The sequence below is a fragment of the Macaca mulatta genome, chromosome 6 (assembly GCF_049350105.2).
Source record: "Macaca mulatta isolate MMU2019108-1 chromosome 6, T2T-MMU8v2.0, whole genome shotgun sequence".
NCBI lineage: Eukaryota > Metazoa > Chordata > Mammalia > Primates > Cercopithecidae > Macaca > Macaca mulatta.
In genome coordinates, this window is record NC_133411.1 from 5,920,893 (window position 1) to 5,943,348 (window position 22,456).

A 22,456-nucleotide genomic window follows, 5' to 3' on the forward strand; every position below is an offset into this window, starting at 1 on the left:
GCTGCTTTTGCCTTTAGCCTTAAGAGACTCCACTCCCAGAATTAGGTGTTTTAGCACATTTTGATCAGCCTTTGTAAAGTGGGGTTGTGTTATATATTTGTAATGCAAACAGATTGTTTTATTATTTCATCAACATTCAGTATTTTATCCTGGGATGCACCTATTTCCTAGATAAATTTTTCAAAATTAGCCATTATTACTATTAATTTTTACACGCAATAAGTTCCCTTGGTTTTAAGAAATGTACAATGTTACATATTCACCATCACAATGTCATAAAAGAATAGTTTCACTGCCTCAAACATTTCTTTGAGTTTTCCCTATTCAACTCTCTATCCTCTACACCTGAATCCGTGCCAACCAACGATTTCTTTTATATCTATAATTTTGCATTTTCCAGACTATCACATAATTGGAATCATACGGTTTATACTCTTTTCATATGTTTCAGTTACTTAGCAATATGCATTTATGATTTTTCCATGTGCTTTCCTGACTTGATAGCTCAGTTGTTTTTATTGCTCAATAATATTCCATTGTATGGATGTACCACAGTTTGATTATGCAATTACTTATTGCAAGACATATCAGTTGCTTCTGGTTTGGGGCAATTATGAATAAAATGCTATAAACAGTTGTCTGCAAGTTTTTATGTGGGAATAAGTATAAAAATCAGTTGGATAAATACCAAAGAGTACAATTGCTGGATAATATGGTAAGATTGTGTTTAGCTATGTAAGAAGCCAACATCTGCCTTCAAAAGTGGCTGTGTCATTTGCATTCTTACCAGAAATAAATGAGAGATCCTGTTGTTTTTCATCCTTAATATTGGTATTGTCAATGTTTCTGTATTACAGTTATTTGAATAGGTATGAGTATCATAAATTATCTCTGTTTGAAGATAACATAATCATATATGCAAAAACCTTTAAACTTCATGAAAGAAAGCTATCGGAACTAATAAAAATTTGGTGAAGTTGCAGAACACAAAATCAACATAAAAAACAGTAGTGTTTTTATACACTAGCAATAAACTATCTCACAATAAAATACTTAAGAATAAACTTAACGAGGACGATGGAAAGCTTTACACTGAAAACATAAAACACTGATTAAAAACCCTTAGAATACATGAAAGGACCTTCCATATTCATAGATTGGAAGAGTTAGTAGTGTTGAAATATTCATTCTACCCAAAGCAATCTAAAGATTTAATGCCATTACCATCAAATGTCATTTTTTACAAAACGGAAAAAACATTCTAATGTTATAAGGAACCACAAAAGACCCTAATAGCCAAAGCAATCTTGAGAAAGATTAACAAAGCTGGAGTCATTACACTTCTTGATTTCCAAAGTTTCAGCAAAACAATATGGTACTGGCATAAAGACAGACATATTCACCAATGGAACAGAACACAGAGCCTAGAAGTAAACCTATGCATATACCTGAAACTGATCTTCCATAAAGATGACAAGAATATGCTGTGGAAAAAGAATAGTCTTTTCAACAAATGCTGTTGTGAAAATTTGATAACAACATGGAAAAGAATGAAATAAAACTCTTAGCATACACCATACATAATTACCAACTCAAAATGGATTAAAGACTTAAACATAAAATCTGAAACTGTGAAACCCCTAAAAAAAAATAAGAAAAAAACTCTGTGTGACATTAGTCTTGGCAATTATTTATTGGCTATGTCACCAAAAGGACAGGCAACAAAAGCAAAGATAAACAAGTGGAATTACATCAAGCTAAAATGCATCTTCACAACAAATGAAACCATCAACAGAATTTAAAAATTGCCTATGGGCCAGAGGCAGTGGCTCACGTCTGTAATACCAGCAGTTTGGGAGGACGAGGGTGGTGGATCACTTGAGCCCAGGAGTTTGATACCAGTCTGGACAACATGGTGAAACTCTGTCTCTTCAAAAAAATTCATGATTTGGCTGGGCACAGTGGCACGGGCCTGTAGTCCCAGCTGCTCATAAAACTAAAATGGGTGGATCACCTGAGCTGCAGAGGTGGAGGCTGCAGTGAGCCAAGATCGCGCCACTGCACTCCAACCTGGGCCATAGAGTGAGATTCCAACTCAAATAATAAATAAATAAACAAACAAATAAATAAATAAATGATTAAAAATTGCTTATGGAATAGAAGAAGGTATTTGTTGTTTTAGTTTGAAATTCCCTAGTGAAAAATAATTTTGAGCCTGCATTCATGTGTTTATTTATTATTTGCATATCTTCTTTGGTGAGGGGTCTATTCAGATCTTCTGCTCATTTTTTAATTGAGTTGTTTACCCATTGTTGACTTTTAAGAGTTCTTTGTATAGTTTAAAAATTATATTATTTAGTGTTTCCAATCTCTTAACACTACATTTCACAGAACAGAAGTTTTAAATTTCCAAAGTATCAACTTTTTATATTTCATCTATTTGGTATTATATCTAAAAACTCATCACAAAACAAAACAAAAAAAACCATCGTTTTCTCCTCTATTAAATTCTAGAGGCTCTATAGTATATCTTTTCTATTTAACTCTCATACATTTTTAGTTAATTTTTGCAAAAGGTGTAAGTTTTCTGAGTTTTTTAATATGGATATTCAATTCTTCCAACATGATTTGCTGTAAAGACTATCATTTCCCCATTGAGTTTCATTTGCTTGCCAAGGAGTAGTTGAATATATTTTTTGAGTCACTATGGGTTCTCTGTTCTGTTCCATTAATCTATATGCTTATTTCTGCCAGTACCTCACTGTCATGTTTCCTGTAGCTTTAGAGTAAACCTGGAGGTCAGGTAGTTCAGTCTTCCAATATGTTCTTCCTCAGTGGAGTGTTGGCTATTCTGGGTCTTTTGCCTTTCCATATAGACTTAGAATCAGTTTACCATGATAAAGCACAAATATCCTAAAATGGCCTGCTGGCACTTTAATTGGGATTGCATTGAGTTCATACATCAAGCTGGGAAGAACTGATAGCTTACCAATATTGAGTCTTCTATTGCACGGACGCAAAACATCTTTCCATTACTTTTGCTCTGTGATATTTTTCTTTGGAATTTTATAGTTTTCCACAAATAGATTCTGTATATGTTTTCTTGGATTTAGACCTAAGTATTCTATTTTTGTGACATTGTAAATAGCAGTTATTAATTTCAAATTGCAACAGACAAGATTTCAGAAATGGGGTCCCAGGTTATATTCCTGATATAGGTTGGATGTTGTCCTCTCAAAAATCTCATGTTGAAATGTGATCCCCAATATGAGAGTGGGGCCTGGTGGGAGGTATTTGGGTCAGGAGGATGGATCCCTCATGGCTTGGTCCTGTCCTCACCACAGCGAGTAAGTGATCTTGAAATCTGGTTGAATAAAAATGTGTGACGCCTCCCCTCCCACGCTTTGCACTCTCTCTCTCTCTTTCTGTGGTATGCTTGCTCCCACTTTGAACTCTGCCATGAATAAAAGTTTCTGAGTCCCTCACCAGAAGCCCAGCAGATACCAGTGTCATGCTTGTATAGCCTGCAGGACCATGGACCAACTCAAACTCTTATCTTTATAAGTCATCCAGGCTGGGGTATTCCTTTGTAGCAATAAAAGCAGGACCAGATATGATTCTTATATGAAACATGTAAGAGTGTCCGTTTCCCTCATCTTCACTGGTATGCCCTGATCTGCTTTGGGCCTTTGAGTTATCCTCTTTCCCTGTCAGCCTCTTCCCAGTAGATCCTGCTGGACTCGGCTTGTCATAACACAGTCTAGGCAAGTGGCAACCAATCCTAAGTGCATCATATTAACTTACAGAAGCCACAGCAATGAGAAGTGAGGTGACCCCCTGTAGGCTGCCTGATTTTTTTTTTTTTACAATAAAGTGATTTACTCAAATTTTTTGGCTTTCTGGTACCTATAAAAGTTATGTTAACACTATAACACAGCCTATTAAGTATGCAATAGCATTAGGTCTAAAAATAATGTACATGCCTTGATTTAAAAATACTTTACTACTAAAAAATGCTAACCATCACCTGAGCCTTCAAGTCATGATCTTTTTGCTGGTGGAGGGTCTTGCCCTGATATTGATGACTGCTGACTGATAAGGGTGATGGCTGCTGAAGATTAAGGTGGCTATAATTCCTGAAAATAAGACAATAAAGTTTGCCGCATTGATGGACTCTTCCTTTCACAAAAATTTCTCTGTAGCATGTGATGCTACTTGATAGCATTTTACCCAAAGTAAAGCTTCTTTAAAAACTGGAGTCAGTCCTCTCAAACTCTGTCACTGCTTTATTAACTAAGTTCACAGAATATTCTAAATCCTTTGTTGTCATTTCAACAATGCTCACAGCATCTTCACCATGAGGAGATTCAATCTGGAGAAATGACTTTCCTTCCTCATCCATAAGAGGCAACTCCTTATCTGTTCAAGTTTTATTCTGAGATTGCAGCAATTCAGTTACATCTTCAGGCTCCACTTCTAATTTCAGTTGTCTTGTTATGTCTACTTACATCTGCAATTACTTCCTCCACTGAAGTCTTGAGCCCCTCAAAGTCATCCATGAGGGTTGGAATCAACTCCTTTCAAACTTCCGTTAATGTTGATATTTTGACCTCCTCCCATGAATCACAAATGTTAACAGTGTCTAGACTGTGAACTCTTTCCAGAAAGTTTTCAATTTGCTTTGCCCAGATCCATCAGAGAGAGGAACTACTATCTATGGTAGCTACAGCCTTATGAAATATATTTCTTTTCTTTTTTTTTTTTTTTTTTTTTTTGAGACAGAGTCTTGCTCTGTCACCCAGGCTGGAGTGCAGTGGCACGATCTTGGGATCTTGGCTCGCTGCAAGCTCCACTTCCCAGGTTCACACCATTCTCCTGCCTCAGCCTCCCAAGTGGCTGGGACTACAGGCACCTGCCACCATGCCTGGCTAATTTTTTCTATTTTTTAGTAGAGACGGGGTTTCACCATGGTAGCCAGGATGCTCTTGATCTCCTGACCTCGTGATCCACCCACCTCAGCCTCCCAAAGTGCTGAGATTACAGGTGTGAGCCACCGTGCCCAGCCATGAAATACATTTCTTAAATAATAAGAATTGAGAGTAAAAAAATTAGCCCTTAATAATTTTGGCTGCAGAGTAGATATTATGTTAGCAGGCATTAAAAACATTAATCTCCTTGTACATCTCCATCAGAACTCTTGGGTGACTCCGTACATTATTAATGAGTGATAATATTTTGAAAGGAATCTTTTTTTCTGCACAGTAGCTATCTCAACAATGGACTTAAAATATTCCATAAACCATGCAGTAAACAGATGTGCTGTCCTCTAGGCTTTGTTGTTCCATTTCTAGAGCAGGGGCAGAGTAGATTTAGCTTACATCTTAAGGGTCCTAGGATTTGGGAAATGGCAAATGAGCAATGGCTTCAACTTAAAATCACCGGCTGCATTCGCCCCTAATAAAAAAGTCAGCCTATGCTTTGAAGCCAAGCATTGACTTCTCCTCTTTGGCTATGCAAGTCCTAGATGGTATCTTCTTCTAATAGGAGGCCATTTCATATATATTGAAAATTTGTTGTTTCGTGTAGCTACCTTCATACATTCTCTTGACCAGATCTTCTGGATAACTTGCTGCAGCTTCTACATCAGCACTTGCTGCTTCATCTTGCACTTTTCTGTTATGGAGACAGTTTCTTCTCTTAAACCTCATAAACCAACCTCTGCTAGCATCAAACTTTTCTTCTGCAACTTCCTCACTTCTCTTAGCCTTCATAGAATTGGTGAGATAATTGTGGATTAGGTTGTGGCTTAAGAGAATGTTGTGGCTGATTTGCCTTCTATCCAGACCCCTCAAACTTTATCCATACCAGCAATATGGCTGTCTCCTCTGTTATCATTTTTTTTTTTTTTTTTTTTTTTTTTTTTTTTTTTTTGAGACGGAGTCTCGCTCTGTCGCCCAGGCTGGAGTGCAGTGGCGGGATCTCAGCTCACTGCAAGCTCCGCCTCCCGGGTTTACGCCATTCTCCTGCCTCAGCCTCCCGAGGGACTACAGGCGCCTGCCACCTCGCCCGGCTAGTTTTTTGTATTTTTTAGTAGAGACGGGGTTTCACCGGGTTAGCCAGGATGGTCTCGATCTCCTGACCTCATGATCCGCCCGTCTCGGCCTCCCAAAGTGCTGGGATTACAGGCTTGAGCCACCGCGCCCGGCCTTCCTCTGTTATCATTGAGATGTTCACTGGAGTAACACTTTTACTTTATTTTTTTTTTGAGTTGAGGGAAGGCTTTTTATTATTATTATTATTATTATTATTATTATTACTATACTTTAAGTTCTAGGGTACATATGCATAACGTGCGGGTTTGTTATATATGTATACTTGTGCCATGTTGGTGTGCTGCACCCATTAACTTGTCAGCACCCATCAACTCGTCATTTACATCAGTATAACTCCCAGTGCAATCCCTCCTCACCCCCACCCCCCCATGATAGGCCCCGGTGTGTGATGTTCCCCTTCCTGAGTCCAAGTGATCTCATTGTTCAGTTCCCACCTATGGTTTACTTATAAAATAAGTGGCATTTGTTGAAAAATCTGTTCTTTAACTTGAAACATTGCTTTTTTTAATCTCATTCACCACTCTCCTCACTATGTGGAAAGTATTTTCTTTTTTTTAACTTTTAAAGTTCAGGGGTACATGTGCAGGTTCGTTAGATAAGTAAGTATGTGGCACAGGGGTTCATTGTATAGATTATTTTATCACCCAAGTATTAAGCCTACTACTTATTACTTATTTTTTCTGGTTCTCTTCCTTCACCCTTCAACACCCTGTACCCTTCAACAGACCCAAGTGTGTTGTTCCCCTGCATGTGTCCATATGTTCTTATCATTTAGCACCCATTTAGAAGTGAGGATATGTGGTATTTGGTTTTCTCTTCCTGCATTAGTTTGCTAAGGATAATGGCCTCCAGCTCCATCTATGTTCCCACAAAGACAAGGTATCATTCTTTTTCATAGCTGCATAGTATTCCACAGTGTATATGTACCACATTTTCTTTATTTAGTCTATCATCGATGGGCATTTAGGTAAGATTCCATGTCTTTGACATTGTCCATAGTGCTGCAACGAACATACGCATGCATGCATGTGTCTTTATAATAGAAAGATTTATATTCCTTTGGGTTTATATCCAGTAATGTGATTGCTGGGTTAAATGGTATTTCTGTCTTTAGGCCTTTTAGGAATTGCCACACTGTCTTCCACAATGGTTGAACTAATTTACCCTCCCATAAACATAAGCGTTCCTTTTCTTTCACAAACTCTCCAGCACCTTTTTTTTTTTTTTTTTTTTGACTTTTTAGTAATAGCCTTTCTGACTGATGTGAGAAGCTGGTAAGTGTTAAAAACACTTTAGGGATGCTTGAGTTGCTTAAATGTATTTAGTCAGAATCATGACACATTGTGTTTTTAGGGAAATACAATTAACTTCAAAATTAAAGCATTTAATTGATGAGTTTATCCTCAATTAGAAAATACTTTATTTCTAATAAAGTATTAGAAAATACCTTATTTCTAATAAAGTATTAAAAATACCTTATCTTATTTCTAATAAAGTATTAGAAAACATTTCATTTCTAATAAAGTATTAGAAAACATTTTATTTCTCATAAAGTATTAGAAAATACTTTATTTTCCAATTGAAGATAAACTCAACTCATCAACTAAATTAAATACTTTAATTTGAGGAGTTAATAATATGTGCCTAAAACTACAATGTGTCATGTTTCTGACTAAATATATTTAAGCAACTCAAGAGTCCCAAAGGTGTTTTTGACACCAGCTTCTGGTCATGATGCCACTCTGTCCTCGGCAGGGAGCAGGAGTGACTCAGGACATCGGGAACAAGGTCGGTTGTACAATGACACGTACACAGTGAAGCTGGTAGTCTCACAGCCTTCAGAGAAGCCTTGGATGATGTGAGGATTTGATAGTGCTCCCATGTGACCACCCAGGCAGGGGTCCAAGTGTGCATGGCAGGTGAAACAGATTTTTAAAATAAGGTGCCAAGACCGAGTTGTAATCAAAAACCAAGGCAGGCCTTGCACAGCCTCCATGTCTTTTTGTAAGTGGCATTTTCTCCCGTGGGTTGTCCTGAGCCTCCAGTCTCCCTGAGGTATATTGTTAAACCATTTAACAATACGTTGTAGCTGCATATTCTTCTGTAGCTCTTACTGTAGCTACCATTGTAAAATTACCTGTGTAACTGTGGACTCTCCTCCCAGTGTGCGGCGGGCTTCTTGAGAACAAGACTGGTGTGTGTCATCCAGCTTGTGTTTCCTGCCCCAAGCAAAATGCTCAGCCCATAACTGACTAGCAGAAATGTAAGCTGAAAGAATGAATGAATGAATGAATAAATAACTAAACGAGTGGCTGGATGTTAAGCTTCAATGTAGGCAATTTGATTACCTCTAAGGAAAGCTTTTGTTTGGTGAGAAATGAAAGCACTCTTGAACATGTCTTCCCCCTAGTGCAGACCCTGCTTTGCTGCCTGTTGGCTGGGGCCCTGATAGAGTCCTTTGATGTCAGATGGATCTAATGCCAATGCCTTGGCCTGGGGGGACATCTTAGAAAACACAGGACTGAGCCTTCATCATTGCTCCTTAGGGGGAAATCCCAGGTATGCTGGGAGGGGCGGGGAGTGTTGCTATATGGTTAACCTGCTAGTCTTTATCTTCATCTTCTCAATCTCACTATATATGTGTATACTTAAAAGCTCTGTTGAAATAGGTAGCAGCCCTTTCTCTCTACTGACTTTCTATCTGGTAAGTAGTCACATTCTGTAAGTATGTGCAAAAAAGTCTGAACACGGCATACCCCTGGTTCAGGAATACACAAAAAAAGGGCCCACACCGTCTTTCTGGAGAAAGGACAGCTATCAATCAGTCATTCAACTGAAGCACGTGTACCTGCACCTCCAACTGTGGCGGGACTCTCTTTGCAACAGCTCAGCAAAGTGCAATGGAGCCATCAGGTGCCAAGTTTCCACAATACCAAATTTAAGCCACATAATTTCTTTATGTTCATTTACACAAGAATGAGGGTAGAGACTTTAATAATGTGGCATTTAAGCAAAATTGTCGATTTAAAGTTATCTGAGAAAAAAATATTCCATATACAAAGAAATGTAAACACCAAGGCAGCCGGAACGATGGGCACTTTAAAGAAACAGCAAGGAGGCCAGGGTGGCAGCAGATAAAATCAGAATTTATAACTTGTGGCACACATTTTACTGTTGTTTTCTCTCTCTAAACCTTGATTAGCTTCAAGACTTCAAAGACATGCAGAGCTTCTCAGAGGAGATTAATGGTTCCATGGGAATGCCTGGCAGTTGTGAGAGTGCCTTGCTGGGCTAGTGAAGCTTGAAGGGGAAAGGATGTGGTGAGCAGAGACAAGTAACTAAATATTGAATGTGGAAAGAGTTTATGGTCCCCTCAAACTAGTTCAGTTCCCCTAAACCCTGACAGATGTGAGCTACAGGGGCAGACAGAGCTGGAGTGCCTCACCGAGACACAAATGCAAGAGGAACAAATTTTTATTTTAATAGATATTGATTCACATTGAAAATTTTCCTAGCCCAAGACTTGTTATGAAGTTGCTCAGACTCTTAAATCACAGTTTGCATAAGACTGAGAGCAACAAAAGTTCAAGACATCCTGAGAGGAGGAGGGGATTTCTAATAAGCCTATGAAGAAACTTTCATAAGGGTACAGCATCCATCATGTTGTCACCAATTTTATGGTCAAAACGGAGTTTGAAATGATCTTCAATAAAATTTGAAATCTAAAATGTGGTTCTCAAAATACATTTCAATACATCAACATTCTTCAGGATTTCATCAGCAGTTATTACAACTCTGTCTGCAACAGGGAAATCTGTTTAGGAATATGTCACCATGGTGAATTCTTAGATGTTCTGAAGATGATGTGCGGCAGAAACCTCAGAAACCTAGCTGAGTGAAAGAGTCTAGATATGGTTTTATGTCAGAAGAGTTATTTGTAAAGTGAGGTAAACAATTATATAAGTTACTTATGTAATTATGTAAATTATTACATAAATCATATTTAATGGCAATGTGAGAGATACGTAGTGTGAGAGGTCACCAGACACTGTGAAAGTGGAATCATGTTGATGAGAAAAAGCACAACAGGATTTTCTCGTGAAAACTCAGAAAAAACATAAGTATAAGCCCATTCAATATTTAAAAAGCAGAAAAATAACCCACCAATTATAAAATAATTCTTAAAAAGGTGGTTGGACTGACATGAGAAATTTAATAATTGAGTTTAATCTTTGATGTTCAATAGTTCCAGGCTGATGGAGACTGTCAATAGGATGGCTTTTATATTGTAATGCTCAGCAGGTCTCAGCACATGCCTTTTTCCCAACACTGTGTCTATGTATTCATTACATTGGTTCTGGAATTCTTGAGACGTGGAATGTTGGATATCTCCTATCCATCTTGTGGCACAGATCCCTCTCCCTGAAATGCATTTTTGAATCAGGACACATATTCAAAGATTAGACACTCAAGGGTGATTCACAGATTACACACTTAAGGGGCTTAATCAGAAACCACCAAAGATGAGAGGTATGCTATGAATTGGGGCACTACTTTGGGCCAACAGGTAGAGCAACGCTCTGCTGTGACCTGCTGTAGTGGTGGATGTAGATCATGCCTGTTGTCAAGTAGTACTTTTATTAAACCACAGAATCAGTGTCTAGAAGCATCCTACAAGTGACAGTCAATGAGACAAAATTTTCTTTGGACAGCAGGCCATCTTCCTTTGGACAGCATCTTTGGACAGCAGTCCAATATACTGAACTTACATATAAACAAAATGGAACACCCACTGGTCAATGAACAATATATCCATGTTGAGGTGATTCACAGCTCAAGAAAAAGGGTCAGGAGGTAGTGAATCTCACTTCGGGCACATTTGTTAATAGACTTCACCTCAGCACCATGAGGACAGACATGTAAGAAGACCAGGAAAATCCTGGTACATTTCACACTGAAAATGTTCTAGTGAGGATGCATTATTGGCTTAAGAACAACAGGAAGATATAAGGTGAAAAAATGTCCAAGAACAGTTACAGAAGGCTGCTTAGGCAGGAAAGCTATTAACTGATACCTGTAAAGGGCTCCATCATAGGACAGAGACCAGGCTTTTGATGTCCCAGCAATGGACTGCACTGGCCTGATTCATAAAGTATGTCTGTCAATGCCTTCCAAAATCCCATATATTTGTTAATAGCTGCATCAAGATATAATTCACATGCTGTATAAATCACTTATTAAAGTGTAACATTCAGTGTTTTTCAGGATATTTACAATTGTGCAAACATCGCCATGATCTGACTTCTTTCACTTATACTATGTTTTCAAGGTTCATCCATACTGCAGTGTGTTTCCAGACTTCATTCTTTTTCTAAATGATATTCCATTGTATGTGTATAGCACATTTTGTACAATCACTAACGATGGACACCGAGTTGTTTCTACCTTTTGGATACTATAAATAATACCATTATGAACATTCGAGTACAAGTTTTTTGTAAACACGTTTTCGTATTGTGGGGTAAATACCTAGAAGTCAAATTCCTAGATTACGTACTAACTCTATGGTAAATATTCTGAAGAACATCCATCCTGTTTTATTATGTGACCTCATCATTTTGTAACCCCACAAGGAAATTTTGAAGGTTAAAATTTCTTCATATTGGCCGGGCGCGGTGGCTCAAGCCTGTAATCCCAGCACTTTGGGAGGCCGAGACGGGCGGATCACGAGTTCAAGAGATCGAGACCATCCTGGTTAACACGGTGAAACCCCCTCTCTACTAAAAAATACAAAAAACTAGCCGGGCGAGGTGGCGGTGCCTGTAGTCCCAGCTACTCGGGAGGCGGAGGCAGGAGAATGGCGTGAACCCGGGAGGCGGAGCTTGCAGTGAGCCGAGATCAGGCCACTGCACTCCAGCCTGGGCGACAGAGCGAGACTCCCACTCAAAAAAATAAAATAAAATTTCTTCATATCCTTACCAACATGTGTTCTTGTGTGTATTTTTTCTCTGTTGCCCGGGCTGGAGTGCAGTGGCGCGATCTCGGCTCACCGCAAGCTCCACCTCCCGGGTTCCCGCCATTCTCCTGCCTCAGCCTCCTGAGTAGCTGGGACCACAGGTGCCGCCACCACGCCCGGCTAATTTTTTTTTGTATTTTTAGTAGAGACGGGGTTTCACCGTGTTAGCCAGGATGGTCTTGATCTCCTGACCTCGTGATTCGCCCACCTTGGCCTCCCAAAGTGCTGGGATTACAGGTGTGAGCCACCGCGCCCGGCCTATTGTCTATATTTTTTGTTATATACATCGTACTAAGGATTTCACGATCCAATGAAATTGTATTTTGCTGTGATTTTTATTTGTATTTCCCTAATAACTAATAACATTGATCATGTTTGTGCTTATTGACTATATATTTTGTGTGAACAAATGCCTATTGATATCATTGCCCATTTTTAAATTGTGTTACGTTTGGTTGTAGTTGTGTGTTAAGATACCTTTATACATTCTTTATATAAGTCCCCTTTCAGAAATATGAACATGTTTTCTCACATTTTGTGAGTTGTCTTCTCAGTTTGATGATGTCATTTGCAGCAGAAAAGTTTTTGTTTTGATACAGTCAAATGTTTAAGGATTGTTTGTTTGTTCATTTATCACTTATGCTTTGGTGAGATAACTAAGAAATCTTTTTTTTTTTTTTTTTTTTTTTGAGTCAGAGTCTCGCTCTGTCGCCCAGGCTGGAGTGCAGCGGCGTGATCTTGGCTCACTGCAAGCTCCGCCTCCTGGGTTCACGCCATTCTCCTGCCTCAGCCTCCCCAGTAGCTGGGACTACAGGTGCCTGCCACCATGCCCAGCTAATTTTTTTTTTTTTTTTTGTATTTTTAGTAGAGATGGGGTTTCACCATGTTAGCCAGGATGGTCTTGATCTCCTGACCTCGTGATCTACCTGCCTCAGCCTCCCAAAGTGCTGGGATTACAGGCGTGAGCCACCGTGCCTGGCCAAGAAATCATTTCTTAACCCTAAGTCATGAATATTTCCTATTGTTTTTGTTTCAAATATTTTATATTTTTAGCTTTTATATTTAGGTCTGTGGCCTAGTTTCAGTTAAGTTTTGTGTATGTTGTGAGATAGAGGTCAAACTCATTCTTTTGCAAGGGGTATTCAGTTGTTCCAGCATTATTTGTTAAAAAGATTATTATTTCCCCTATTTCATTTTCAGTGTGCATCTGGCACTTTTTTTGTTAAATTTATTCATACATATTTTATTCTTTTTGATACTATTACAGATGGAATTCTTTCCTTACTTCCATTGTTGGCTTGTTTATTGCCAGTGTATAAAATACAAATTTTTAAAAATATTAACCATACATCTATTAAAATCTTACTTATTTATTAGGTATAGAAATTACACTTGATACTTTAAGATTTTCTGTATACAAGATCATGTCATCTCCAAACTGAGACAGCTTTGCTTCTTCCTTTTCAATTTAAATGCCTATTATTTATTTTTATCCCAATTGCCCTACTTGGAACCCCTAGTACAATATTGAATAGGAGTTACACAATGGTCGTTCTTGTTTTGTTCTAGATTTCTGGGAGTTATCAAAATCCCAGTGATGTTTGTTACAAAAACACCCATCATAAAATATCTATGCGTTCTCAAAGGACCCTGAATAGTCAAAACATAGTGAAAAAAAAAAAAAAGCTGAAGAATTCAAACTTCTTGATTTCAAAACTTATTTTAAAATCACAGTAATCAAAATAGTGTGATAATGGCATAAAGACAGACATATATACTGATGGAATAAAATAGAGAATCTAGAAATAAATTCTTGCATATATTATAAAATATTTTTGACAAGTCTAGCAAGACCATTAAATGAGAAAAGAAAAATTTCCAATAAATGATGCTGGAAAAACCATATATCCAGATGCAAAAGAATGAAATTGGACCCTTACATAACACCATATCCAATTAACTCAAAATAGATGAAACACATAAATATAAGACTTAAAACTATAAAACTCTTTGAGGAAAACGTAGGGCAAAAACTTCATGACACTAGATTTGGCAATGATTTCTTTGATATTACACCAAAGACACAGGCTACAAAAGAAAAAACAGACAAATTAGATCTCAAGAACTTTTAAACTGAACATCAGAAAACAATGTAAACAAAATAAAAAGGCAGCACTGAAATAGAATTTGTAAATCGTATGCCTGATAATAGAGTAACATCCAGAATATATATAAAACTAAAACTCAACAACAAAAGGAAAAAATATTCCATTAAAAAATGGGCAAAACACTTGAATAGTCATTTCTCCATTTCTCCACGGAAGATATACACATGGCCATTAAGCACATCAAAAGACATTTAACACCACTAATCATTATGGAAATGCAAATCAAAACTATGATGAGATATCACCTCACACTTATTAGGATGCTACTAAACACACACACATTCACACACACACAAATAATAAGTGTTGGTGAGGTGGTGAGGATGTGGAGAAATTGGAATCCTTGTTCACTCTCACTGGGAATGTAAAATGGTACAGCCACTGTGGAAAACAGTATGGTGGTTCCTCAAAACACTAGAAGTATTAATTACCATATGATGCAGCAATTCTGGTTCTGGATATATGCCAAATAGAGTTGAAAGCATGGTCTTAAAGAAATACTTGTACATTCATGTTCATAACAGTATTATCCACAATAACTCAAATCTGGAAGTAATGCAAGTGACCACAGATGATGAATATATTAGTTAAAGGTGGTACATATATACAATGGAATATTGTTCAGCCTTAAAAAGGAAGAAAATTCTACAGTATGCTACACATGGAATCTTAAGGATATTTTGCTAAATGGAGTAAACCAATCACGAAAAGACAAGTACTATATGATTTCACTTCTATGAGATACCTAAAGTAGTCAAAATCATAGAGACAAAATGTATAATGGTGATTGCTAAGGGCTAAAGAGAGGGGATCTATTGTTTCGTGAATATAGAGCTTTGGTTTTACAAAACAAAAAGACATATGGAAATGGATGGCATTGATGGTTACACAACATTGTGAATGTATTTAAAATAACGTTTAAAATAGTCAAGATGTCAAATGTTGTGTTATGTGTATTTTGCCAACATAAAAACCTGGAAAAAAGAGTATTTTAGGGAGAAAAAAATCAGTCTTTCAACATTATATATTCTGATAGCTATGGAAAATCTGTAGATGCCTTTTATCAAGTTGAGTTTCTATTTTTATATTTCTTATTGCTTTTACTCTAAAAGAATATTGGATTCTGTCAAATGTTTTTCTGCATTTTTAAGGTAATCTTGTGGTTTTTTTTTTTTTTACCTTTATTCTAATAATATAGTTTATTGCATAGGTTGTTTTTGTGTGCATGATAAACCACCTTTGACTTCCAGGATTAATCCTGCTTGGTTATCATGTATAATCCTTTTTATATGTTGCTGACTTTAAATTGCTGTTATTTTGTTGAAGATTTTTTATATATTCATAAAAGATATCATTCTTTTTTATTTATCTGCCTGGTTTTGGTACTAAGATATTACTGATTTCTAGAATCAGTCTCTGTATATTATCTTCTCTTTAATTTTTTGGAACCATTTGTGGAGGATTGGTATTAATTCTTAGTTTTATTTCTTTTACAAGCTAGTCTTTATTTTTAATTGAAAAGTAAAAAGTATATATATATTTATATACAAATATGTATGGTATGCGACATGTTTTCATGTATGTATATATTGTGGAATGGCTAAATCAAGCTATTTAACATTTGCATCACCTCACATATCTTGTGTGTGTGTGTGTGTGTGTGTGTGTGTGTGTGGCAATTCTTTTAACCTTGTGTAAATTTCTTCAATGAAGTCATCTGAGCTGGGGCTTTTCTTTGTAAGAAGTTTTAAATTACAAGTTCATATTCTGCTTGTCTATCAAATTTTCTATTTCTTCTTGAGTCTGTTTCAGCAGTTAGTTTCTTCCTAGGAACCTGTCCATTTCATTTAATACATCTAATTCATTATCATTTAGCTGTTCATAGCATTCTCTCCTAAGACGTTTTTATTTCTGTGAAGACAGTAGTGTTGCTCCTGTTTTCATTCACGTTTTTTAGTAATTTGAGGTCTCCCCTCTTGTTTTCTTGGTTAGTCTTTTGAAAGTTTGTCGATTTTATTAACCTTTACAAAAAGCCTGTTCTAAGTTTTACCCATTTGCGCTATTATTTTTCTAGTCTCTATTTCATTTGCTCCACTCCAGTCTTCACTTTCCTCTTCTTTCTTCTTGCTTGAGATTTAGTTTTCTCGCTTCTTTTAAGTTGTCTAAGGTGGATGCTTAGGCTAGTGAGATGACATCAGCTTCCTTTTTTAATATGGGTGATGATAGCTACAGATTTCTACCTAAGCAATTTTTTTGATCGGCAACTCATACACTTTGAATGTTGTTTTCATTTTATTCATGGCATTTTCTAATTTTCTTGTGATTTATCTCTCATTCATTTTTATTTAATTACCACACATTTGGGAATTTCTCAAATTTGCTTCTGTTACTTATTTTTAATTTTCTTATAGTCAGAGAACATGATTTGTATGATTTCAGTGCCTTATAAATATACTGAGGCTTTTCAAAAGGGCTAGGATCCTTATAAGGAGAGGGAGATTTGGAGACACGAAAAAGACCAAAAAGAAAAAAAAAGTCACGCAAAGATGGAGGCAGAGAATGTAGTTGTTCTGTCATACATCAAGGAACACCTGGGGCCACCAGAAGTGGAGAGAGACAAGGAAGGATTCTTCCCTAGACCCCTTCACTAGGAGCACAGCCACACTGACACCTTAATTTTAGGTTTCTATCCTCCTGAAAGGTGAGACCACAAATTCCTTTTGTTTTAAGCCAACTAGTTTTTCGTCATTTGTTACGGCAGCTTGTAGAAACTAATACAGCAGATTTTTTTAAACAGCAAAAAATCAGCTTTGTTTTGTGTATCTGGGTTTGCTTTTATTTTGTGTTTATTTTTTGAAAGATAGTTTTTTTCTAGATACAAAATTCTTGACTGATAGATTTTTCTTTTGATATCATTCTACTGACCCGTTTCCACCGTTTCTGATGACAAACTGGTTGCTAATTCTTTGAGGTTCTCTTAATTGTGATGAGTTAGTTTTCTTTTTCTTCTTTGAAGATTTTATCTTTGCCTTTTCCTTTAAATGTTTTGACACTTACGGATCTGATTGTGGATTTCTTTTTGTTTATTCTACTTAGAGGCTGATGAACTTTTTGGATGTGCCCGTGTTTGTTTCTTTGCATTTCTGTTTTAGCCAAATTTTGGGGAGTTTTTAGCCAATTTCTTGGAAATTCTTTTTCTGTTCTTTTCTCCATCTCCTCTCCTTCTGGTACTCTCCCATTATTTATCTGTGGTGTACTTAACGTCCCACATTTCTCTTGAGTCTGTGCTCATTAATCTTCGTTCTTTCACCTCTCCATTCTTCACACTGCATCATCTTTATCAATGTATCTTCAAGCTTGCGGATTGTTCTGTCAGCTCAGATCTACTGTTGCACCTATCTAGTTAATTTTTATTTCACTTATAATGCTAAATTAGAATTTCCATTATGTTCTTTTTAATAACGATACAATTTATTTAATAAGACATTGTCAACATACCTTTCTTTAATTATTTAAACATGATTTCCTTTAGTTCGTGGAATATATTTAGAAAGGTTCATCAAAGTTTTTGTCTGCTAAGTCCAATGTTTGGGCCCTCTCAAATGTTTCTGCTGTCTCACTTTTCTACAGTGCATTAGGTCACCTTTTACTGTTTCTTTGCATATCTTAGGATTTGTGGTTGAAAACTGGACATCTTGTATAATCTATTGTAGTAAGTCTGGGTAACGATAACTCCCAGGGGCTTGTTGTTTTCCTTCTTCTTATTCATTTGTCTGGTGGCTAGTTGGACCATTCAGGAAATTCGGTTTTCCCCACAGTGTGCTGCGCATGATGTTTCTCCTCAGATCCTGCATCCGTAGTCATATGTGGAGTTTTCCTTTTCCCCCAAAACATTAGTGGTTTTAGTGGAACTCTTTGGCCTGGCTGTTTCCATGATCTCATCACTAAGCTTGTGGATTGTCTGCTTTTGTTGGCATTACACTAATCTATCCGCCTCCACTAATTGCTGAGTGTTTGCCGGTTGATTTCTACAATGTCCTTTGACAAAAATTGTTCCACAGTCTGAACCAATTAAATTGGGTCTCCAGTGCAAGGTCTGATATTGCCCATTTCTGAGACTTTCTGAAAGTGTTTTTCTTACTTTTAATGTTATTACTACTATCGTAATTGCTCTTCATTGCTTTCAACAATTCAGTCCATTGGCCCCTTCTCAGGGTCAGTGGTAAATATTTTGCATTCCCATCTAAATTTCTTTATCCTTCCTATAAAAGACCCACAAGAGCTAGCCAGCTAGTTTAAGCCAGTCACCATATTCCATGTTCCTAGTCACAGTGTCAAGGGTAAGCCTGAGCCTGGAGCTCCCAACTGGGGAATCTTGCAAGAGGTGACTGGGGTGGAGACCTCTTTTCCCTTCCTCTGGATCACAAGCTGTGCAGAGATGAGTCCAAACACAGCGGCAGACATCCTGTATCCACACGAAAATCAGCCCAGGGCCAAAGCCTGCTCCGTGGGGAGAGCACAGGAAAGGAAAGTGTGGAAAAATGGAGCCACAGCACTTGCCTGGAAGTTTGATACCCGCACCGGGCTTCCAGCAGTGTGGAAGAATAAGTGGGCTCTAGGTTTCTACAAGTTTTGGAAAATTTTCTCTCACCCTCAGCCAAACTTGTGCTGAATAATGCTGAGCTTTTTACGAAACCAGGACTGCTCTCCCTCTCACTCATGATAAAAGTGGGAGTGAATTTCATCTCCAAAGTCCTCCAAAGACTTCTGTTTAAAGCATTTAACTTCATTAGTATGGAGGGCCGTTTGCCAGAGATGCATTCAATCCCACCAGGCACCAGGTCCCATCAAACCTCATGTTTTATCATTGTTGCTGGTGGCACTGCCTACTGGTTGGGCTCGGCAGAATATTAGCTGCCCCCTGTCTCCATCCCATCCTGGCTCAGAGAATGTTAAGCCACAGTCCTCTGGGTGAGTTTACATTCACATTTTCCACAACAAAACATATCAAATTTGTCAAAATACACCACAACCATCCCCTGATAGATGGTGGAATGGAACTTACTTTTGTTCGAAAACAGGGGCATCTGCAATACCAACCTTGCTTCTAAGCTCTGAAACATAGCAAAGATAGTGTTTGTAAAGTCCTCCTATCAAAATATAAATTTTACAAACCAGTACAAGAACTAAATTTCAAAATTGGCAATTATAAAATTCAGGATAATTTATTAAAATATTATTATACAAAAATTATTATAAAAAGTATAAACCTATAATTCCCTTTGAATTATTGTTTACATTGGGAGCATATAGTTTTAGGGCAATGGACTAATCTGTTGCATATCTTCATTTCTGTGTGATTATAGTTTATTGATGAGCTCAGAAAATTAATGTACATATACGATGACAAAACATACCCAGCGAGTACTAGAATGCATTTCACCACATGGGGATATATGAAAGGAGAATCCTTATTACAGTTATCACATGGTCTTTGCTCCAACATCTCCTCCATCCAAGGGCTACCTTGATCTAGAGCCCTGTCTCTTGTCTGTACCAAAACAATTACAGAAGAAAAGCAGTGGGTGCTGGTGCCATCCTGAATTTTTGTGAGAGAAAGCAAAATACAATTCAGAATTTTTCTTCATACCCAAAGCCATTAGCCCTGAGAAATGCTGTTATGTTTTCAGTGTTGTCATAATGCCAATCATACTATGGTAATGCCAATCATATCACGATAATGTCCATCATAGCATGGTAAGATTGTGGAGCACTGCCACCCCAAGAAGTGAAGCATCCCCATTTTCTCTACAACAACTGAGAATTCTCCTTTAAAACTCAAAAACCGCAATATTGCCCAACTGAATCTCCTTCTGTAAAGAAAACCTGAGTCCCATGACCTGCTGAGCCTTTGCCCCAGTCCAGCAATTGCCTGTGTGCTCTTAGAGACATCTAAGAACTGCACCACGGCTGAATGGCCATCTAGGAATTAGAGTGCACCAAGGGTCTACCCAGCATCTTATACCAATGCTATCACTGTGAATCTGGCCTGCCTTCACTAGTAAGTGGTGCCAACTCTACAGTCCCAAGTTATGATCTTGGAATATGCTCAGGGTAGTGTAAAATCACCAGTCCCTAACTGCAGCTGGTGTGAACTGCTGGGCCCTCTATCACTGTAAACATTATGCAACACAATTGTGGGCTTGTTGTTAGAACTCTAAGGCCAACCAAGAGATCTTATCCTATGTGAGTTAATTGTCATATTAGAGTCCTGAGACACACTGGGTAGCTCCTTGGCTTCTGAAGGAAAGAATGTTCAGTGCCTTGAGATCCCATGGTTCTGACAGCCACACCTGGGAGCTGCATTTCCTTCTCCTCCATGTTCTCAGATGGTCTTGTGAATCACAGGATATGTTGGAGACTGTGCTGGCAGTCTCTCAGCATCCGACTTGTTGAGCAAGGAGACCCGGTGTTAGACTGGAAACATGGGAGGAAGGAACTTGAAGGAGATGCCAGAATTAGTGACTCTGAGATGTTCTTAGCACCCACATTCCCTTTCTTGACAACGCTACAAGATGTCTGTACTTTAAATTTAATTTTTAATGGTTCTGACTTGAATAGAGTCTTCACTCTCAAACTGCTGCAATGTCTTGTGTTAGAAAAATATTCCCTGGGAACAATTCAGTCTCCTCTTTTGAGAATAAATGGACTGAATGAATAAATTTTAATTGTACCAAAGCACCTTGTAATCTTTAAATAATGAGCTAATTCTGTATACTCCCATCAATGGGGGCTCTATATCCTTAGCAAAGTCTTTCTGCAGCAGACAATAAGGTGTGGGCTGCAGTTACCAAATTCTTAATGGTAGCATTTCCTTACCTCTGTCATGTAATTGTATTTTTTTTTTTAGCACTCCCACAAGTCACCTAATTAACTTTCTCTGGTGGTCACAGATTCCATGCATATTTAATGTTATTAAAATAAGCTTGGTCAGCCAGTGCTGAGCGGTGTTCAGCATGCAATTAAGGCAGCCCATCTTGAATTCACACGGTGGGCGGCTCTAACCTGGCAGAGAATTACTCTGATGCATCACATGGCTCCTCGTCCTCCTCCACTGTTTTAGATCACATTTGGTTTGCCAAACAACTTCGACTGCTGCATGTGCAAAAATTAAAATGCCATCCAAAACCATCATTATGCACATAGAGCATACATCCCATGCATGACTCCCATAGCTTAAGATCTCTGCTACTTTCGTGTACTTGAACTTTTGAAGGGAAGGTATTGCCCCCAGGTCCCCATGGTGTAAGGGTTATGGGAATATGACTGCTCTCAGTTCTGTGATTTCTGAAACTATTTGCAACAAGCTACCATTCTCTACTATGAAACATCTGAAAACCATTTTGTTGAAAAAAATCAGCTCACCCAAATGTATTGGGCATTGCTACTCCTGAAGACTGCTGCATATTTATGGTGATTTGCCATAACAACAAACACAGAGGGATTATGTTTGCTGAGGTTAGCAGTAGTTCAGTCTCTGCATTGAAATTCACTGAAGAGGGGATGTGGTTGTATGTTGTTTGTTTGTTTGTTTTGTGTGTGTGTGTGACAGAATCTCCCTCTCTCGCCCAGGCTGGAGTGCAGCGGTGCGATCTCGGCTCACTGCAAGCTCCACCGCCTGGGTTCACGCCATTCTCCTGCCTCAGCCTTCCATAGCTGGGACTACAGGCGCCCATCACCACGCCCAGCTAATTTTTTTTTTTTTTTTTTTTTTGTATTTTTAGTAGAGATGGGGGTCTCACTGTGTTAGCCAGGATGGTCTCGATCTCCTGACCTCGTGATCCACCTGCCTCGGCCTCCCAAGGTTGTATGTTTTGAGAGATGGTGGAAATCTCACTTTACCAACAGCTGTGTAGAGATTTGAAATTAAATGGCCAACCGTTGTGGATACTGAAAATTAAATGGGATGGGGAAAGTTGGCAGCAAATATCCTTTAAAGTTATTGCTTATTTTCTTGTTTGTTTTATAAATTAGCATCACTCTTATTTTATATTTGAGAAAATTATAGCAGGAGGAGGTGAATATATTTGCCCATGACAACACAAATAGCATCAGAGTTAGGATGTGAATTCAGTCCTCTGGCTTCAAATCTCACTTTT